This window comes from Mytilus californianus, unplaced genomic scaffold (assembly GCF_021869535.1).
Source record: "Mytilus californianus isolate M0D057914Y unplaced genomic scaffold, xbMytCali1.0.p SCAF_4, whole genome shotgun sequence".
Taxonomy (NCBI): Eukaryota; Metazoa; Mollusca; class Bivalvia; order Mytilida; family Mytilidae; genus Mytilus; species Mytilus californianus.
In genome coordinates this window covers 95,071,330-95,095,005 of record NW_026262690.1, presented here as the reverse complement: position 1 = coordinate 95,095,005, position 23,676 = coordinate 95,071,330, and the positions used below count along the sequence as shown (strand labels likewise).

The 23,676-nt window shown below is 32.7% G+C and overlaps 1 pseudogene; it reads left to right on the top strand.

Moving 5' to 3' along the window:
- Nucleotides 1–20,701, top strand: part of LOC127737161 (interferon-induced protein 44-like) — a 31,882-nt pseudogene extending 11,181 nt beyond the window's left edge.
- Nucleotides 20,702–23,676: the final 2,975 nt, after the last annotated feature.

Sequence of the window (23,676 nt, the reverse complement as noted above, 5' to 3'; positions counted from 1 at the left end):
ATTGAAAACTTTATGATGACATCAACACAGTAACTTTCGGCATCTGTCATTGCTTAGCTGTGTTCCATTGATGTTCATCGTTTTTATCCACACTTTGAAAAGCGTATTTACATTCTGAAAATTTTTAAGATTTGTAATCAGAATACTTTATAGGAGAACTATATATTTTTTACAAAGGCAGTAACTCTGTTACGCGACTAACATATCCTCCACTACTCGAATCAAAACAGCAACGTAAAGTCACACATACAATTTTAATCTTATACATATACATCTCCCATCTGCCAGTTTGAACGAATCACCCAATGCAATAATTAAATAAGTTTTTCTTTAATAACACAAGAGCTGAAAAGTCTACAAGCATATAATACAGCTACCAGCAAGTTTAGTAGTACTCATGTTGCAAAAAGAAACCATTGGTTTATCAGTATAATTAAGTAACCATGTTATACTAACGAAACTAGTACAATAATGTGTGTATGATTTTTCAGATCAATCCTGCAGTTTCTCTATCAACAGACACTCCTGGGTTTTTAACAAGTCCTCATATATCTGAAAAGATACACCGTGTCGTGTTTGTCATAGATGGCAGCACAGTTGATGTTATACCAGAGAAGGTTATTAAGAGGATAAAAACACTTCAGAGTCACATGAATCAAAGATGCCAATATAAATTTAGTCATGAAAAGTATACTATAACTACAAGATGTTTATCTTAAGATACAGCTCAGCCGCAGCTACTGAGAAACAGAATAAAAAAATACATAATGTGTATACAAAACAAAAATACCGAGTAAAACATGATCAACATATAAAACATTAGCATATAATGATTTTTTGTAACATAAAAATAGTTTTCATGGCCATGATATGCTAACAGTACAGCCATATCAATTAGAAATATTACGAATCAAAATTGGCCTATTTGGTAATAAAGTTGATCTACTGAACATATGTATAAAATATATTGATTCATTATGAAGCTGTAATTCAGATTTTTTAAAAAAATGATGATACATATAAGTGGTTTATATAACTAATAAAGATGAAAAGCATAACTATCTTCTTAAAAAAAACTGATATGCGAAAGGTACTAACAGTTGCTCTAAATTGGCTATCATGCATTTTTTTTTTGTATACTCACACAACATGCACAATTATCTCCTTGAAAAAGCTTCCTGATTGAGGTGCAACTGGTATTTTACAAACATTTAAATAAATTTTATTTACATTTAAATGTGATCAATCGTTAAAGAGTAGCGGAAAATACCAAAGCGATATTCAAACTCATAAGTCAATGAAAAACCTGACAACGCCATGGCAAAAAATGTAAAACGACCAGAAGACAAGACAACGGTAAACAAAACATTTTTTTTATTCAAGCGTCACTAATGAGTGTTTTGTAGACGAATCGCGCGTCTAGCGTACAAAATAATAAGCCATGTATTTTTGATGAGTTTTTTTCAATACTTCTTCAAAACTACAACTATTGTATGCAGATTAAATATAGATTAACCATTTAAACTGCTAATTTTCATTATCTTGTAAATGCTTCAAAATATTGTAGAGTTCCTCTGACCGTTATTTTTCGCTGCTGACAAGCTTGTACTAAAAACATAAATTTCATTTTGATTTGTAATTCTAGTGAAAATTTACCTAGTTCACCATATATATATAAAAATAGATGATCGGAATGACAAAATACAATTGCAAAACTGTAAATCAATCTTCTCCATATTTGCCTTACTTTCAGAACCCCACATTTCAGGTGAAACTGTGCAATTGGGAACGACAAAAGAGTCAAATAAATCAAGTTTGAGATCAATACAATCGGCATAGATTTTGAAACTTTTCTATTAAGATCATATAACAATTAATGTGCGAGCCAGGATAAAATATTTTTTTGAAATTGGTCATTATAACTGTTTTTTGTTTTTACCTCCTGAGAGAATGAGTTACTTTGACTACATTTTCTCTTAAAAAAAATGCAATTTTTTTTTCTCATTAACACTAAGTTTCCAATTTTCATAATATGTTTTCTTCGGAGAACAGAAGGTGCGTTTTGTAATTCAGCAAATACAGCATTATCTTTGGCATATTATAAATTTGACATTTTAAAAAATCTAACCATACTTAAAAAAACTCAACAGTCTTATAATTTTGTACACCAGACGCACGGCTTCATCTACAAAAGACTCATCAGTGACGCTCGAATGAAAAACGCTAAAAGGTCAAATAAAGTACGAAGTTGAAGAGTATTAAGGACCAAAAACTTTAATTTATTTCTCAAAATCCTGTTTTTTATAAATCTTTCCAACAGAATATTAAAAATAAGAGTAATGAAGCACTCCCATCCGCTCATAATGTGTTTGATCTAAAAGAAAAGATGTATTATACATCGTGTAGATGTAAAAGTGTCTAATACCAATTTAGTATAGAAATTTATAGCAGTAAAAACGCTGTAAGCGGCAGTATAATAGGACATTTTTTTTTGTTGAAGCTAAATGGAAGCTAGAATTAGAAAAAGGAATAACTATATTTGTTTTTCTTGTCATGTTCAGCCTCGATGATCTAGGGTTACACATATGATGTTGTTAATAAGTGATTGCTTGTTGCTGCTCAACGTTGAGTCATATTCGGGATTGAAAACACATTAATGAATAAAAAAACAATTCAATAAGAAAATTAATTGCAAAATTCTCAAACCCAAACATTTGAATTGCAAGGATGTATAGATTCTGAAATACTTGAGGAGGCATTTGACTTAAATTCACCAAAAGGGCATTTCTTAATTAGGTCCGAGTACACAGTTATCGTCCTTTGATTTTCGTTGTCCACAAATATAGTCCCTAGTGTGGACAGTGTGTTACTTGCCAGTTTTTTTTATACCCCTTCCAAATTTATTTCTCCATGTTTTATGCCTCAAATAGCAAAAAGGGGGATGAAATTACACTGTAAAATAATTTGGGTCATGAATTTTAAGGTAAAGTAGTGATTTGGTCGAGGTGAAAAAGGTTAAAAATTAGCACTTCGGCAGCTGTCAAAAGATTTCAAGACCCCCTTAACATAAAATTGTCCATATTTTGAGTTAGAGCCGATGAAGATTTCTATAATTTTGATATAATTTGTCCCAAAAGTAGTACAACACACTGTAAAAATATTATTGAGAAAGCGCAGGTGGGATTTTTTTAATTCTCATTTATTGTCTAAAAGAAATGCACTACGAAATAACTGTGTACTCGGACCAATTGGCCTAAATAAACTTCGTCTGAGGTAGTTAGAACTGCAAAGTTGGGCGACCGGTTAAAAAGCTGAAAAAAAAGAATGCCTCTGAAAAAAGAGGGTATGTTGGATAGCGCAGAAATGAAAATCTCCAACATGAAACCTACAGACCCTTCAAAGATATGTTGAAAATTATCTATCGACACGGGATATCGATTTTCTTATCAACATTCCAAAAAGATTGCAATTTTGATATAAAGCTTTCAATACGAATCGTCGAAGTTTAAATCCGTCAGTTGGTAAAACTTGGTACGATTTCTTTATCTGTTGAATCCTGGGGGTTAAGTATCTAGGTAGATATTAGATAAATAAATGTACATTGCATTATATGTGAATTCATGGATAAATACAACCTCTCTTTTGAATAAAGATATTTTAAATGATTTTTGTGCTTGGTTGTTTTTTGGCAATATTTTTTTCTTGATTGGAATGATGTTTTTATATTAGAGAGCAAAGACAGTAATCAATTTTGCTTGTATTGATTTTGTTACTGTATTTCTTTATATTTGGCTGTCAAGTATTGTCTTAAATATTGAAGGAGTTGCACAAGTGGTGTTGCTTACAAAGATAGACAAAGTGTGTGAACATACAGGTGAAGACCTTTCCAAGATTTTTTACAGCCCAGTGATACAGGAAACGGTTGACAGAGAAGCACAGATAATCGGACTTCCGAGGTCACACATTCTTCCAGTTAAGAATTATGAATCGGAGATGGAATTAAATGATAACGTAAACATTCTAACCTTGCTAACATTACAGCATTATTACATTTTTAAGATGACTACATGTACAACTACCTTGATCAAATAGAGGAGGTCAAAATGCAAAAGCTTGGTATTAAAAAGTAAAAGCATTTGATCCTACACAGTAACAAAGTTAAAACTTATAAAAGTAATTTGAAACCATATTGTATATTCAATACATTACTTTACGAAACAATATAACAATGACAAATGTTTTTACTATAGCTTTTCATGACATGGCTGCATAAATATTTTTCAATGTCATTTGTTGACGCAATATAATTGCTTAGCTACACGTGCTTGCTGTTAAGTTACATTTGAACGAATCAACAATAATATACTTCTCTATGTAATTATTTAACGAAATGAATAAATTGAAGTATTGCATTTCAAATTTACAACTAGGAATTAGATTCAATAACACAATTTATTTGACGACTGCAATACATCTAGGTGGTCTTATTTTTGTGCAGTCCTATGTTCGTTGTTGTCGGTCGGTTATTGACAAAATGGTTACCATGTGCATTTAAAAAAAATCAAATTAACGTTACGTCTTAAAATTAAAACTGTTTTCGTGTAATTCGTATGTCAAGTTTCCTTCTTGACAGACTTGAGCACAAGGGTTGAATTGGGTATTGAAGTGAGGTCACCCTTTAGTCTATTCTGACAACAGTAAAACGCTAACCAAAGTGGGATGTCCCTTTGGTTTAGATTTAATTCGCAGCCACGTCCGGTCAAAATGGGGAAGTTAGATCTAATCATATGGCATAATTTTGAGTACTTTTCTAATTTACATAGTGGTCAGTCATATTGCATTTTCATGATAACAGCCATTCTATTCGGATTATACATGCCCCTAAAATAAACATACAAGTCAGGAGCCTCTGGCCTTTGTTAGTCTTGTATTTTTTTTTTAAATTTTAGTGCATTTATATGTTTTGGAGTTTAGTGTGACGTCCATTTTCACTGAACTAGTACACATTTTTGTTTAGGGGCCAGTTGAAGCCCGCCTCCGGGTGCGGGATTTACTCACTGTGTTGAAGACCCATTGGTGGATTTCGGCTGTTTTCTGCTCTTTGGTCGGGTTGTTTTCTCTTTAACACATTCCCCATTTCCATTCTCAATTTTAAATATACCAATTACTTAGTCGCATCGTCAATGTGTCCGCATATAGGTGAATTGTACATGTTTGTACCTTCTGTTCGTGTACAAATTAACCTTGTCAACTTTGAAAACGTTCGGTCTTTTCAATTCGAAAATTGAAAGCGTAACCGTATTGCTATATAAAATGACGAAAATTCGTAAAAATTCAGGATTAGAAATTGAAATGAAGATATAAAATGAGATTTTCAACATTGGATTTTGCATGCATGGAAACACCTTGCAGATTGAATTTTCAGATAAAATAACTTTCATCTCACCTGTTTTCTTAAGTTTCGATCAAATTCTTTTAAACAAATTTCGTAAATAGTCACATTTTGAGTATTTGTCCTTAGAATTACACAACATATTGAAATATTTTAGGACTCTTTGAATGACTAAAAGGTAGCTTTGCATCGTAGTTGTAAGTTGAAGTGTTCGCCGCCAGCGAATACCCTATGACACCCCATCAACGGGTGATCGGAATTGGGACACTTGACAGATCAATATGCACTTTTCAAATAAACTCTTGCAAGGTAATCATTCGGTTTTAAAATTTGTAAAGCAAATATTAAGTCCATGTTCGAACAGCTTGTATCTGCGGTATATGAATTCAACGATATGCATGTAGATAAGCAACCGCCATGAATTAATCCAATGTAACCATTAGATTTTGTTACGGCAACTATCGAACTCACAATTATTGGTTTTGGTTAGTTACGAAATAATTTACAAGTTTGATTTCTTCATGAATTTGCTGTTCGACTTTGTTACAGAAGCTAAAGGTAAAAGAGTAATTTTTACAAATGACTGGAAAATATGGTCCATATACGACGAATGATTTAAATCCAGTTTAACGTCATCAAGAATAAAGTCTCGGTCTACTTTATCACACGAAAGCAAGTGATGCCATGCCTCAAAACGCAAGCAATTAGAATTAATGTTTATTATTGTATATTCTATATCAGTTTTAAAAGCGTGTTGATGCAACGATGCGTGTTTTTGGATACGCACTTCAATAATTACCATGACTAGTCACTGTGGAATGAGTGTTTGACATTCAGACAAAAGAGTGATGCGCGATTCTGCAGTCCGAGTGGTAGCAAGAATTGATGTTGAAACTTCATATCTGGAAGGAAAAGTCACTAATATCGTTAATAGCACGAACAGTAGGATTGTGACGTTTCAAGACTAACTTAAAATATAAAGGTTTTGCCGGTATGTTCCCCACTCAAAATTTCGGTATTCCCTATCATACAATTGGACTTAATACCAGACATATTTTTATGCCATCTGCAAAATGTCTACTGTGTAGTTTACAGTAAAATTTGTATCCATTATTAAAACATATTGATGCTAACAGTCGTTCTAACCATAAACTAATCCTGAAAAAGATTTACTAGACGTGCATGTGTATCATAGCTTAATTGTTGGGCTACGCTAATTGTGTCCCTCTAACTAACTGACTACTTTTCAATTTATGTTCCGACATTATAATTTGTAATATTATCATGACTATCAATTTTAATTTTAGAGTATGATTTGTTTCATTTGAATCCTCTTTTAACTCACAAAAATATAAAAATCCATGGAAAAAGGACAAGAAAAAAAAAGAAAGTATAGTAGCTAAAGTTACCGAGGGAAGGCAAAAATCCTTATTATTTGACAATGAGCTGTGGTCGTTCAAACCATTTGCATGCTTACGATATAATATTCAGATGATAGATGCTGGAAACGGTCATTCAAATATCGCAATCTATATTGTTATATGTGTATTGATAATTTTTTAAACTTACCTTAAAAAGTTATAATTTTCGTGCATCCAAAACTCTTTTCTGGATTGACCTTTTAACAAGAACGTGTAAACATAAACACTTGAAAGCCATGGATGTAAATGCGGAAGTTGTGGAAATTTTCTATAGATGTTGACAAACAAAGAAAAAAGTATCGTTAACCAAATTTAGAAGATGTTCAATGTAGAATACAACTCTTTAGTTAGGAAAGTCTTATTTTAACTTCGATGTTATGGAAACATGAAAATCGGAATGATGGATGTGACTTAGGTAAGTACACCTTTTCTACTCTCCAATACAAATGAGTGCGCAAAATGTCGCGACCCACGAAATAGCGGTTGATTCAAAATTGATATATTTTTTTCTTGCGCACAACTACCGTATCGTGATATAAAGAAAGAAACACTTAAAATATGTTACACACATTTTCTTTTGGATTTATTTCCCCTTAAATAAAAGGTGAAAACAACACGTTTTCAAATTCATTCCTCCGAAGCACTCTTCTGGATTTGCCCTTGTCAGGAACACTCAAAGCCGAATATTTGAAAGCCAATGAAGAACCGATACAGTTGAAGAGCTATATGACCAATAAGGACCTAGAAAAAAAAAACCAAATTCATCGAAAGTCAACCTTGCCTGAGGGAGTTGAAAACTTAGTTTCTTTATAATTTTGAAAGTTAAAACGAACAATTTTAGAAAGGTTTGTTATAAATCATATCTGTACCGAAGTACTGACTACTGAACTGATACTCTCGGGGACCGATAGTCCATCAGCAGAGGTATCGACCCATTTCTGTACAATAAAAAAACAACACGATGTCAGTTTGATGCGTCCGAAGCGCTTTCCTGGATTTACCTTCACAAGGAACGCTCAAAGCCGAATATGTGAAAGCCAATGATTTATAAGAACCGAAACAGTTGAAGAGCTGTATGACCAAAAAAATAAGATTAGTTGGAACGATTAATTGCTTAGAATGTGGAAGACGTATTTATGTGTGCGCGTAAACCAATACAATTAGCAAACAGAAAAATATTCAATTCATCAATTGCAAATATTTAGACGAATACGTAAGAGAAATGAACGAATGATCAATTTTAAAATAAATACATAATGCGTGTCAATATCCTCTATATAACATCAGCTAATTCAGTGTACTTTTAAAACGGATTCCACACATTTTGGTTTCTTTGCCACTAATAAGTCTGTCATTTTCAAGTTAATGATTCACATCTGATACCTGGAATACCAACTAAAAGTGCACAGGCGTTTGTACTGTTTATGGCTCATTATGAATTCGGTAAGCTCTAGGGTTAGATCAATGTGCAACCTTTAAATCACCGTACAAGCTTGTAAGTAACATTGATACAAAAATGATGTTTGGTGATCATTATAGTATAAAATAATCAATAAACAAGCAATACGAGTAATGGTAAAAGTATCAATTTCCATTCACAAAGGAGATTGGAAAAATGTTTTCAAGTTGTTGCAGCTTTTGTGGTTAAGATAACTGATCATCAAGACTTGGTCTCGTAAATTTTGTACTAACGAAAACTCACAGAATTGATTAACTATCTCATGAACTGGACATTTATATTTCCAATGACGAAATGATACACGGTTTCTTTTTGGCCTTTCCTCTTATCTGGTTAAAAAAAGAAGTTAAAAATCATTTAGCCATATGAGGAAACAACAAAAAATGCATTACACTGAAAAAAGGGTGTATACATACACTTCCCAAATCAACTAAGACTTGTTTGCTCCGGTAATATCACCCGTGAATGGTTATTCGTGTATTTTTTCTTTTTTCTTGTCAGCCGGAAATCTGAAATTTTATCTGAAATTTTTATGTTTAACAAACAGTGCATGTGATATTAAAGTAACTATCTCGATTAACAGATACACTTTGTAAAAGTCTTCCTTAAGGATATAAAATTGATTTTTGGACTGATTCTATATAACGTTAATTTCTAGTATCTAGAAGTTTTTCCCAGGTAGGATATATAGTTTATTATTTCAACTTATGCAACATACTAACCTATTTCTAAATACAATATCATTTCTTTAGCGTATCGTTTTAACATAGTAAACACAAGAACAAGGAAACCCAGTATAATGCACAGTATCACAATTTCGAATCGGAATTAAAAATATGACCAAGTCTTAGATGTAGATGATTGACATTTTTGCATTAAATGTCCACTCAATATTAAGCTAAAGGGAAATTATGAACTTAATCGTAACTTTAATCAGCCCATAACTGTCCAAGGTATATTTATTTTACACAACTTTACTGTGTAAATCATGTTTTTTTTAGATGTTGACCGAAGCTGATGGACAAGATGCCTTTGTGCTAATTAGTTATATGAAAATAAGAATATTTTCTTTATTTATCAAGTGATTAGAATATTGGAAAATTGATTTAATTAATAACAACGATGATTATTTTGTAATTTAACATACTTGCTTTAAAATTCCGAGTGATCTAAGGTGCTCTGGTAGGGTAAGCATATCCTGTTCCGAATGTGGCACCTATTGTCTTGATTATGTAAATATACCCCCAGTTTTGGGTGGGGTTCGTGTTGCTCAGTCTTTGGTTTTCTATGGTGTGTATTGTGTATTGTTGTTTGTTTGTCTTAATTTTTTTTAGCCATGGCTTTGTCAGTTTATTTTCGACTTGTGAGTTTGAATGTCCCTTTGGTATCGTTCGCCTCTCTTTTACAAATTCGGCGATGAGTCTAATACGGTGATGTCACATTCGAGGAAAAATGGTTTATTCTTTATGATAAAGTCAATGAATTCATCCGAATGAGATTTTTTGCAGCATTTTAAGAAATTATTTTCTATTGTTCTAATTTAATGTGTAAATACTATAACGCTTTCAATAGGACGAATTCAATAACTTTGTCGACTTTTGAATGGTTAAAATACGCCTTTGAGAGATCTAAAAACAATGCTTGACATTCTAGCAAAACGTTTGATTGATTATCTCTTTGACATAATTACAAAATTATCTTTGAAAGATCTGTAATTCCCCCCAACCCCCCCCCCCCCCCACCAATACACCCATCACTTATTTTGATATGAAACGGTCATTGCAATTGAAATTTACATTTCAGTCTCATTATGATGTTATCGTTTCAATTTAACCTAAATGAAAGCAGTGAGTAAAAAACTATGACCAATCTGCCTAATTTGATCACTTTAAAGATTCGTCTAACACAAAAAATCTTGTCATGCACTATAAACAATGAATTTATTGAAACAGTTTATTCACATTTGCAGGTATTTAAATGATAGTTTAATTTAAAAGAGAAGACCAAAGGCAAATGGCAAAATGGGTCAGTGGGTGAAAAGGTACAGACTATTGTATAAGGCTTCTGAAGACGGATGTACATCTCAGTCAGTTGGAAAAGTCTTAGTGACTTTCAAACGGACACTGAATCGTTCCTCTTCAGACTTTATCAAAATGGCACATGGACACCGGTAAAAATGCCAGTATCTAATCATCACAATAGCATATACGATCATGCCGACTATGGACCTACATTCGATAGTGATAGAGATTTGCAAACCTTTTCTTGTACACTTAACTTTGATGGTACAACTTTCAATTTGAATGGAAAAACCAATTTTGGATTATCATACACAATGAATGACGAAAATTATAAGTCTATTGCCAATAGCAATTTGAGAGTAAAAGATATGGAAGTGTATCTAGTTGAGGGTACGTGACAATTATATGAGAAAATTATGAACCTTTTGTCAAAAGCAAAATGAATAAATAAATATATATATAAAAAATAAATAAAAAAGAAGTAAATAAATAAATAAATAAATAAATAAATAAATAAATAAATAAATAAATAATAAATAAATAAATAAATAAATTAATTTATAGAATTGTATTATGAAATTGTCAAATATAATTTATAGCTTGCTAACATTACCTCGTAGCTGTGTTCTTCAATGCATTTAACGTTAACGACATCCAACAATGAATTCCCCTAAAACCGAAGCTACTGGTCGTCTTGACCTTGCAGTGAGGTGAGAAATTTTCCACAAAGTTCATGCCTCACTGACTTTGTGAAGGAGAAAAAAATAAAAGCGCTGCAACTTTGCTTTCTGTGCGTTCATGTACGCAGAGTGATTTTTCCGTCATGATTAGGTTCGCCATATCCTTCCTTTTCCATTAAGTATAATCAAGAGAGGTCAATAAAGGTAATGTGCTTAGTGCTTTTTTAAGAAATCGGCTTCTTGAGTCAAATCTTTAAATCTCTCATTTGAGAACTAAATGAAGAATTCCGTCTTTTGCCTGCATGAAGCCACAACCATTCTTCATCATACCATATCTTAGTATGCGACTTGGATAATATCATGGTAAAAATAGAACTGCTCCGGTCAAACACTAAATTGATTGAATTGTCGCCGAACAATTGATTTATCAATCTAATTTAATGATTTTTGAAGGTTGAAAGAAATGTAAAAATATCCAAGATAACTATGACGGCCGAATATTGTGAAAAAATATATTCATGGTATCACAATCACTGCCTTTCAAATGTTTGGCTTATATACATTTACATTTAGCTAATATATTGTATAAACGTTATATATAAATATATACGTTTAGTTTTGGTTTGTAACCCGGATTTGATTCAGTTATTTATGATTTATGACTATTGAACAGCGGTATACTACTATTGCCTTTATTTAGCTGGTGAAAATGGCTCTAATTACTAATATAATTTTTAAATATTGAGATTATGTCAAAATGTAATGTACGAAAATCTGCATGATAACAACTTCTCATCGAGGTATAAGTCTATAAATAGGCAGAGGAAGCCGTGTCTGTTGTTTCTTTAATTTCTAGTTCTGGAGGATATATTAATGGAACCCAATCAGAAAAGTTTGGATTGTTAATGGAAAGAACATCATTAATTTATCTGAATGTGAAATTAAATGATCTGGCTTCTTTGATCTTCTTGTTTTTGACAAGTGTCTGAAGGAACTCCGACTCATATGAAAAAAAGAAGAGGTCGACAAGGAGAGGCGCACAGTTCGTTCCCATAGGAATGCCGACAATTTGTTGAAAAAGTCTACCTCCAAATTCAACTAATATGTTGTCAATAAGAAACTCCAGCATACTGATCACTTGTTCCTGTATGTAGCATATTTTACTTTTTTGTTCACTATTAACAAAATATGCCGTATGGTATCCCAAAGTAATAAGTTTATAGCGTATGCTACCATTTTTATGTTGAAAAGCATTGCGGATTATTTCTTTTATACGATTTTTCAATTTCACATGTGGAATGGTGGTATACAGGGTTGAAAAATCGAAAGTTTTAATAGAACTTATTTCAGAGAAAGATCGAGATTTAAAATTATTCAGAAGTTTTTTTTAGAGTTTTTTAGAATCCACATATGGTTAATACCACTACGCGAGTAAACAGTTTCACAGTATTTCTGAATACCCTCTTTCACTGCGGACAGAATCTTTGTCAATCTAATGAACAATTCTTTCGTAGAACATGCAGATGAGCAGGCAATGTACTGTTGTTTGTATGGAATTTTGTGAAGCTTAGATATCGAATACAAATTAGGTAAAACCACCGATTTGCTGTTCAATGTTATGTTCATTGAAGCCATGAAGGACTTATGATTCGCCAAAATGTCAACCTTGTCAAATGATATGTTTTTGTATGTGGGATTACCTGAGTGCTCATTTATTCCTAATTCTTTTACAAGACACTCGTAGTAGTACGATTTACATACACAGACAATATCATTTGAAGCTTTGTCCGCAGGAACAAAACATACTTATTGTGAGGGATGATAGACATTTCACTGCCTCTTTGTCTCTGAAAACGGACAACGGTCGATCATTCACACAGTTTCTCAACTTATGAATGCGATGTTTTATCAGAGACCTGATTGTTTTGACCCATTCTGACAAAGTGTCCAGTTCAACTTCTCGTTTAGCCCATGCTCTAGCGTAGTCCTCAATGGAATCCATAATCATTTTGAAATTATGGTTTCAATTGATGTGTTGAGGTTCTCTAAACTTACGACCATGAGATATTGCCTTTCGGAGATGTTCATTTTGAAATATGCTCAGATCTCCAGTAATAACATGGTCAAGGGGGCTGTAAATATAAGGCGAGTGGGAACAATCAAATGTCAGTGGATGTTTTATATGGAAAGCCAACGGGGTCAAAATTCTTACTTCGTAATTTGTCAATTTGTAACTTGTAACTGTGTGATTTGTCAATTTGTATATTGATGTTTTGTAACTTGTCAATTCGTTAAATGTCGATTCGTAAATTGTCAATTTGTATATTTGTAAATTGTCAATTTGTATATTGATGTTTTGTAACTTGTCGATTCGTTAAATGTCGATTTGTAAATTGTCATTGTTGTATTATGCTAACGATCATTATGACGACAGATGGCGCTCGGTTTCTTCTTCGGTGAATCAGCCTTCTGTAAGTAGGAGTACCTCCATATGGAATAAATATATATACCTAAGTAATTTAAATCAATCATATATGTACAGCAAATGCATCTAAAAGAACACAAATGGAATAATAACATTTTTATTTGTATATGGCATGTAAACAGAACATTTTGTTTTCTGAAGACGACAGGTGGCCGTATCGTTCGAGAACGGAAACTATATAAAAATACATCCAAATAGTTCATTCCTTCCACGTTAATCGATCTCTCCTACTTGCGAGGTTAATGGTGTAATCGTATATTAGCGGAACATAGCGACTGAATTATTCGGGCAAATAGATATAAGGAGATGTGGTAATAAACAGAATGATTGTCAATGAGACAACTATCCACCAAAGTTCAAATATAAAAGTCGATGTAAGCAATTATAGGCAACGTACGGCCTTCAACAATGAAAAAAAAAAACCAATCCATATAGTCGGCTATAAAAAGCTACATCGCTACGTAAAAATCCAGGTAAAAACGGTTTCTATTAATCCTAAAATACTATTATCGGACCATTTTATTCTGACTGAGTCCTCAGGGGGAAGGGCTGACATACATGTATATATATAATATATTAATATTCATTTGTACATGCCTACTAAATTTTTTCTGGTCATGAAGCTAAAGATTGCCACAACCTGATTTTTCGTTCTATAAAAATTTACGAAACAAAAAGAACAAAATTTTCCCGATTCCCTCATTATCAACTGCATTCGATCGGATCGTTTTAAAATTAACAGTTGATTCACGATGTTAATCAATAACGTTTGTATTATATAAGCTAAATATTTTGAAATTTGCATTTCATATGAAATTAAAAGTTATTTTATGAATCATTCTAATATCCAATTGACGAAACCATGTTGTTGTATTCCGCCTGGCTCTTCTGTCGAACAGTGAGCCAGGATCCCAGGCTACCCCGTCTCACAGTTTGCCACCTTTTTACTCTTCAAAATATTCCCTGACAGCCCTCCCCCGCAACCCCCAGCCTAAACCCCAAATCATGTTCAAAGTTTTTCATGGGGAAATGAAATTAGGGTAAGCAGATAGGAGATAATTGCTTCGGTCATGCAAATGGCGAGATCTTCTATCTGACAAGTCAAAGCGGCAGGGTGTCACTTTGGTAAAAAGTGGGTATAGGTGTGTAATAAAAAAGAAACTGTTTCATAGTTTTACGATCATGGTCATTGACAAAATTTCCAGAGGGGACAGCTCCTAGTATATGTCGATCCAGTACCATGATCATTCTAGATCTGTATCTGTATCTGTAGGAATACGTTCGGGATACCAATTCTGGCTTTAATACAATGGCAGAGAGAGCGCAGATGATTTATTGACGGTGCACGCGAGCAGTATCTAAAGCTGTCAACGCTCGGTGTGCGCACTACAGTGTCTTCAAGGAGGTTCCGCTCGATTACTGTTTTTACGAAAAATGAGTTGGAATGTGGGATTTTGATCGCTGAAATCTCAAAACACTTTGTGTATTTCTTGATCTCTTTTTCCACAATATTTATTGACTGATAATTGTCAAATCCCTTGGCAGCAATTGTTCTTTTTGGACGAGTTTTTTTAAAATTTGTCAGGTTCTATAGCAAGAAACAGCCCCTCAACCACTTCGTACAGAAATACTAGCTTCTGGCTTAAGCGTTTTGTCTGTTTGCCTTTGGTGAGCGTGTTTGAGACGCAACCATCTTCTCTGGATTTGTAGCATCCTCGTTACAAAACTCACAGCTTGTCGCTGTATTCTTTCAAGCTTTTTGATGTTCGTAGGGGTCCCATATACTATTGCTTCATACTCCATTATTGACCAGTGAAATATATGCGGTTTTCTTGCATTCTGGTCGGCAATATCTCAAATTCCTTATCAGGAATCCTAGTCACGGTTGAGTTTGCATTCTTGGCTACGATTGAAATATGGGTAGTCCATTTAAGTTCTCGATAAGTTTTCTGGTTCGTTCCTTTAGATTTTATTACAAAATATTGCATATACCAATACAGTTTTTATATATAGTATACATTAACTAAGTGACCCATTTAAAATAATATTTCATTCAATTTGTTTTGAAAAGTACATGATATAAAACATTTTTATCTTCATTACCCGAGAGCCAAATAAATAAAGATTTTTCATCCATTTCAGTGCTTCTTGTATTAAAAAATCATTAGATATAAATTACATTCTTTTCCAATATCTTAAGATTATAATATTAAGGAATAATAGGTGTTAACCCATTTCTCCCATCATACATGTTTATTCGAGGTCAATTCTATATAATTGTATATGCCATATAAACCGAACAATGTATTTATCTATTTATTTTCTTTTATTTGTATATGCTGTATATAATTGATTTATAAAATTACTTAGGTATATACTCCACATGAAAGTGCTCCTACTTACAGGAGGCTTATACACCGAAGAGGAAACCGAGCGCCATCTGTCGTCATAATGATTGTTCGCATAATACAACAATGACAATTTACAAATCGACAATTTACAAAACATCAATATACAAATTGACAAATTACAAATCGACATTTAACGAATCGAAAAGATACAAAACATCAATATACAAATTGCAATTTACCAATAAAGAATTTTGAAATCACACAGTTACAAGTTACAAATTGACAAATTTACGTATTACGAATTTTCAAATTACAAAGGTACAAGTTACAAATTGACAATTTAGGAAGTAAGAAGTTTGAAATTACAAAGATACAAGTTACAAATTGACAAGTTACGAAGTAAGAATTTTGACCCCGTTGGCTTTCCATAGTTTTAGGTATAGTTCTAAATCAAGGTCCTGCAATACTTGCTTATAGTTTACTTTAGGTGCAATGGTTTTGGTGTAGCTGTAGGATACAATAGGAACAGACTGATTTTGAAAATAAAGTGGAATTTTAGATGTTACCTCCTTGTGATGTAGAACGTTGCTGATGTTGATTGTATCAATTCCTTTATTGGTTAATTGAACAGGAAGGAATTTCATCTTTTTCTCATGTAAAGGTTCCGATCTCACTGATTTAAAAAGACGGAAAAGAGCTAAATCACAATTTTTTACTGGCCAGTCTGTATATTGTAGAAATGTATTTATGTAGCTCTATAGTAATGTAACCCTAGCAGATGATGAAGATGTGAAAGAAGGTTATCAAAGCTCCTAGAGGGCGATCTTAATTTGGAAGATTTTTTTTCACCAGTATCTGAGCAGAAAGTTGATGAACCAGGGGTATGTCAAAGAACGTCCCGTCCTTTTTCTAAAAAAGTTAATCGGAAGATACCAAGACCTTGTTGATAAATATTCCGTATCAACTTCACAAATAATACACGATGGTCTTGAAGTATAGATTCTAGGTACTGACGTTGTTTATCATCTTGATAACGTGTTATAGTATTCTTTTATTTGTCTTTGTAAATTATTACTTTTACCGTTTAGTCTATTTTTGGTAATATCCATTTGACATCCCGTCATTGTGTTATTGTGCTATTGTAAATTTTTGTATTCTTGTCTTTCGCATTGCTAATGTGCTTTGTCTATATGCCTTTTTGTTTTTCTTTGTTGACATATTTGTTTGTTTTTATAGTAATTAAGATTATAACACAATGTTGACTGCTGTACCCCTATTTTTGACATTTTTACCTATTATGTCTGTTTGTTTTGTTCACACATCGTTGTCAATATAATGGAAATTTATGCGACTGGCATACAAGTGAGAAGTTTGGCTAGCTATAAAACCAGGTTTAATCCACCATTTTCTACATAAGAAAATGCCTGTACCAAGTCAGGAATATGACAGTTGTAAACCATTCGTTGATGTGTTTGAGCTTTTGATTTTGCCATTTTCTTAGGGACTTTCAGTTAAGAATTTCCTCGGAGTTCGGTATTTTTGTTATTTTACTTTTTACATTAGGTAGCAATATACAGTTAGGAAAAAATGTAAAAATTTACTCTCATAAATTTTACCATCCCCTTTTCCTTGCTTTCTTACAAATTCAGCTTACTGTTTGTGTCATATGTGTGCATATGTTTGTAATCAGTTTCTTCCATAGATTTCATATCCTGTAGTTAAATGGTAAATTATAATTTCTTGTTGGTTTATCCATGGCAATAATCTGCATTTATTTGCTATAAAATAATGCAAAAAGGGGTGTGAAGATGTCAAATATTTCCCAAACATTTGGCCAAAAGTAGAATTTCAATCCCTTGGAGTGATACCTTTTCTGAAACTGCTTACATATATTTATAAAGAAATCAAAAAAAAAATCATATGTCTTTCGTCTCATTTTTTTGTAAAATTGCGTCAAAAACTTCGTGTAGAAAAAAAGTGTTTGTAAACATTGCATTAATTTCTGGACGTATGGCCGGTCTAGCTATGACAATACGGGCAGTCAAATAGAAAATAGCCCATAAAACATGTAAAAAATACTCTTGATGTTCTTATTAACCAACTTTGAAGGCTAAATTTGTACTCATCTGTCCAAAAAAATGAATTTTATTGCGCAATAACTTTCATATTTGAAAAATCAACAGGGGCCAAAATGCGAAACCACACTCCTAACTGTGTATTGCTACCTTAGGCCGATGGTAATGTTTTTGCCCATTACTACGTTTGTGTCTTAAAGAAGTATTAAATAAACTCATTACATTTACATCACTGAAGGCTGGAATAAACAAATTTCATACTCCTTTGATGTTATCATTGCAGCCATATGGCATTGCAGTACCTAGTTCCCTTATCCAGAAATTTTCTCTATCTTTTCGGAAAGGAGTACTTAGTATAGGGCTATTGGTGTGGTGATAAATTTTCTCGATGAGGCGTACTTTCATAGATAAAGAAGGATCATGGTCCGGTAGATTAAAAAAGGTAATAAAGAACCCTGAATTGCGGATCTTTGTTATCAGACCGGTGTTGATTCATCCTTTTACGCAAAGTTTGTCGAGTTTCACCAACATAAAGTAGTCCACACAAAGAACATTCAATTCCGTAAACGACATTGTCCGTGGAACAGTCCATAGGATAAACAAATTAAGTATAATAAGTTTTTCCTGTTAAGTTACTAGTGTAATCAGGAGTCGTGATTAACATATTACATGTCTTACACGTGCTTCTTTTTCCTTTTATATGTTTACAAGAAGAAATGATTGGAGTTGATTCACTTGTAGCAGGTGTCTTTAAACAGTCGAAAATATTAATGGAACTTGGTTTTAAATCAGGGGTATCCCGAAGGATATTTCGTGGAACGCACAAATCAAGTGATACAGTGTTCCGTTTAGGAGAAGAGGACCTTGGTAACCCAGACGATGTCCTAGCCGGTTTGTTCATTGTATTCTTTGTAATTGAACTTTCCTCCTTGGGCATCACTGTGTCGCAGTATAACACTGTTAACACCATATGAGAACACGATGTAAAACAAGACACGCAATATTATAAAAATCTTACAATAGCAGGAAAGTCTTTCCAATTGGTGAATATGAAGGTTCTATCTAAACTCACAACCGTTGGCATAGAAATCCTTGACCACGTTCTAAATAAAAGATTTTGTTTTGTGTTTATATCTACATTGGATCGTCAGCTGATTTTAGTTTGACTGCTATAATAAATGAAATCTGAAAAAAAATCAAATGAATTCAGTCTGGTCATTTAGTTATTTACATTCTTTTTTATAGTTCAATCCATCAGTCCCAGTTTAAACAGATACACTAGGATTTGTAGAGAGTGCACATATCAGTGAAACAATTCACTGTGTTGTGATAGTATTAGATGGCAGCACTATTGACGTAATGGCAGAACAAGTTGCTGAAAGGCTCAAGAAATTACAGATGCGTATGAACCAAAGAGGTATAAAAGTAAAGGACCTACTTTAATGAATTATCTCAACATTCTTAATTGACCAAATTTGAACAATCAAACCACATCTCCTTATTTCATATAAAATTATAATTTATGAAAAAAATCTGAAGTTAAATATCATTCATGATTGAAATGTTCAAACAAATACAGTTATAAAATACTTAAATGAACTTTGCACCAGACCGGAAATTGGAACATGTAATACTAGATGCATTCATCAAACATTTCATATACATTTTAGGCATTCCGCAAGTGGTTTTACTAACAAAGATAGACAAAGTTTGTCAGAGAACAGAGGAGGATTTATCAAATGTATTTCACAGTCCTTTGGTCCAGGAAACGGTCGACAGAGTTTCACAGATAATGGGATTACCCAGGTCACATATCCTACCAGTAAAAAGTTATGAGTCTGAGATGGATCTTAATGATAATGTGAACATCCTGGCTTTGATTTCTTTGCAGTAAATACTTCATTTTACGGATGACTACTTGTATAACTACCTCGATAAACATAAAGAAGACATAAGTTTCAGCTTTCGAAAAAGCAATGGGATGCTTCGTAATATCATAATTATTATCATGTCAGCTGTTATTTGTTTGTTGGCATTTTTGTTTTATAAGTGACAAAAAAAGTAAAATCACAAAAGTACCGAACTCCGAGGAAAATTCAAAACGGAAAATCCCTTATCAAATGGCAAAATCAAAAGCTCAAACACATCAAACGAACTGGTTAACAACTGTCACATTCCTTACTTGGTACAGGCATTTTATTATGTAGAACATGGTGGATTAAACCTGGTTTTATAGCTTAATAAACCTCTCACTTGTATGACAGTCGCATAAATTTCCATTATATTGACAACGATGTGTGAACAAAACAAACATGCATAATAATTTCAGCAGTTGTTTTTATTTGTAATGTTTTGTTTATTTTCTGACAACTTCATTTGGCTATTAGCTTTATTTCTAAATAATATAAAACGAGTGCGACATGACTAGCAAAATAGAAGTATGCAATAGTTCGTGTTTAGTTAAATCTTTGAAACCCCAGGAATGTCGAGGAAACCTTATTGCAACTTCATAATTTGTTCTTTTGTTATTCAATATTTGAGAACTATGGTAAAAATATGAGTGTAGTTACAAGTGATTTTCAGCCAAAGAATAATGAAAGTGTTATTTTCGAACAGAATTTGTTTTTTTAACGAAATTATTTTATAATGGAGATGGCCTTACATACAGTAATTCTCAAACAAGAGATATGTACAAGGAAAATTTGACATACAATTGCTAAAAAGAAGACGCATGAAAAAAAGTCCCATTTTGCAAAACATATGACTCATAGTAAATAACAATTGTTTTTTACCATAACAGCATTAATGATCAATTAATGGTCCATTACTGACACTTGAAGAGAATAAAAAAAGGGGGGGTTAATGTTCTTTGACCTTCAATACCTCTTATGTTTTATTAGATTCACTGTGAAGGTGGTAAAAAGTCTTTAAAGCAATAGGACAAACAAGAAAAGTCAACCAAAATTGATCTTGATATTGAATGTTTATGTTCATGTAGTCAGAAATAGAATTTGAAGAATTTTCTATTAAAGTCATACATTACAGTCAGTTTGATTTGTAATATAAGTCGCGTTATGGTAAGGTATGATTTTATTTACTACACATTGACCAAGGATTAAGAATAAAGAAAATCAAAAGACTTCTGATAATTTTTTATGTCTCTTTAGGTGTCAGACCACCAATTCACCCACTTAAATTTAGAACGTATGTAAAAGTAGCCCTTCCCTGACAAAAAATAGTGCTTTTGATGTCAATGTTTACTTAAACTGAACAACGAATTTACATAAATGAAACTCTTGCTGAAAGAGAAATACATGTAGACCAGTTTGAGCCAAAATTTACCTATCCATGAGTTTGAATTAAAATTGAGGACTTATGCGCTATAAATAGATATAAGAAGATGTGGTATGAGTGCCAATGAGACAACTCTCCATCCAAGTCAAAATTTATAAAAGTAAACCATTATAGGTCACAGTACGGTCTTCAACACGGAGCCTTGGCTCACACCGAACAGTAAGCTATAAACGGCACCAAAAAATTACTAGTGTAAAACCATTCAAACGGGAAAACCAACGGTCTAATACTTATTTAACATTTCGAGAAAACCAGGGGTTATTTTTAGCAGAACTTGTCTTCCGAACGACAAAATGTCACTACGAGACTTTAAACATTAGAAAGGTGATACATGTACAATTCAGGATATACCTAGTTTCTTTAAAGTCAAACATAAGGTAAAATATTTAGAAAGCCCTGAAAATTGCAATATTTGGTTGAATAGATAGGGATTTTGAATTGGTGGTCTGATACCTAGACTTTCCCGGGATTAATCTTTATGCCGATAATTTACTCGTTCGAAATATTGTTATCCTGGAGATTTAAATTTTATGAAAAAAATATATCTACAGATTAAAAATGCAGTTCTTTTATTTTAGATCGTAAATTATATTGATGAATTGTCATTTTTTTGTTGAACTAATACCTCTAAGAAAATAAAATGAAATGGGAACCAGCTCACGTTCTCGCTATTTTCCGAAGACCGTTTTAAATTTGAAATGGGTTGGGGGATGCTGGTGCATACACAATTTCGTTAATAAATAATTTATCATTCATTGTTCAAAATATTTGTCGAACAGATTAAATCACGAGAAAAAAGGAATTGACACTAGCTAGACTTCACTTGTGGATAAGAGATTATGTTGTGCATACGTTTATTATCTGAAAAAGAATAGATTAACAAATCTAACACAGGTTATCCTATTAGACCTTTAACTCGATACAATCAAAATTATCCCCAGCAAGTAATACGTTCCTTAGATGGACAGACAACCTTAGTTTCAAATACTGTACAACTACACAAATATTATCACAAACCAAATTTGAATATTACTAATAAAGCAGAAAATCAAAATTGTCTAATATTTTGTAACCCCACTCTTAACCCCTTTCTTTTATTTTTATGTGTCGAAGTAAGTCGTATGAGCAACTGAACCAAACAAATATGTTACCATTCAGTCATTGCTTATTGGGCTTCAAACAAATAAAAGTAAAGGAAGAGCCATTAACGATCTTGTATTAAAGCATCGCGTTTCAAACGTATAGGTTATCATTTGATGTAAATTGTATATCCTTTGCGTTCCGAAAAGGTCTCAGGTTCTTATAAATGTATTTATAAAAATCTTATACTACAACTTACACAATCATCTAAAATGTAATCAGACATTTTTTATTTTATTTGGCGGCATTTTGTCCAAGGTTATGGTTGTCTTTCTGATATTGTTTTACATCTACCCCCCCCCCCCCCCTCGCTTTTTTAAAATTAATTTTGTATTTTCATTGAGCCATAGATCAGATTTATTCGTCCAGTGTATATAAAATTGAGAATGAAAATATGTTCACTTGTTTTTGTTAATATGCCTTTTGATTGAGTTAAGTCATTTCAATTGATATTTTATAGTGTGTCTTTCTATGTTGTGATATTACACTATTGTTTCAGGCTAGGGAGAAGGTTGGCGACTATTAATACGTTTAAACTCGCTGCATTTGTTTGCACCTGTCCTAAGTCAGGAACCTGATGTTCAGTGGTTGTCGTTTGTTGATGTGGTTTATAAGTGTTTCTCGTTTCTCGATTTTTATATAGATTAGACCGTTGGTTTTCCTGTTTGAATGGTTTTACACTAGTCATTTTTAGGGCCCTTTATAGCTTGCTGTTCGGTGTGAGCCAAGGCTCCGTGTTGAAGACCGTTCTTTGACCTATAATGGTTTACTTTTACAAATTGTGACTTGGATGGAGAGTTGTCTCATTGGCACTCATACCACATCTTTTTATATCTATATGCCGTATTAAACATGCATTCCAATTCTGAAAATACATTTAGTAATGATTACTGATCTATATAGTTTTCCAATTCTATTCATCTATTAATTTTTGATCATTTTTCACCATTTTTTTAATAGCAAAAACGCCAATGTATAGTTTAACTATATAAGGTAAACTACATGATGTACCGCCGGGTAAAAAAAATGGCAACATATATAACATCTTATTTTCAAATGTCTGCCTATAACCGTTTATTGAAAGCTGTGCTTACATTGCTCACGGGTAGATAAGCCGACAGACAGACATATTTACTTCTATATATACACTTACATTTTATGTGACGGTCAAACTATTTCTTCCCGTTTAATGATACAGAAATAAAATTATTTTCGAACTTCTCAACAAAAAGATTGTTGAAGGAAATAAGATTACATTTGGGTTTCATTTATCAATAAATATTCATTATATGAATGAT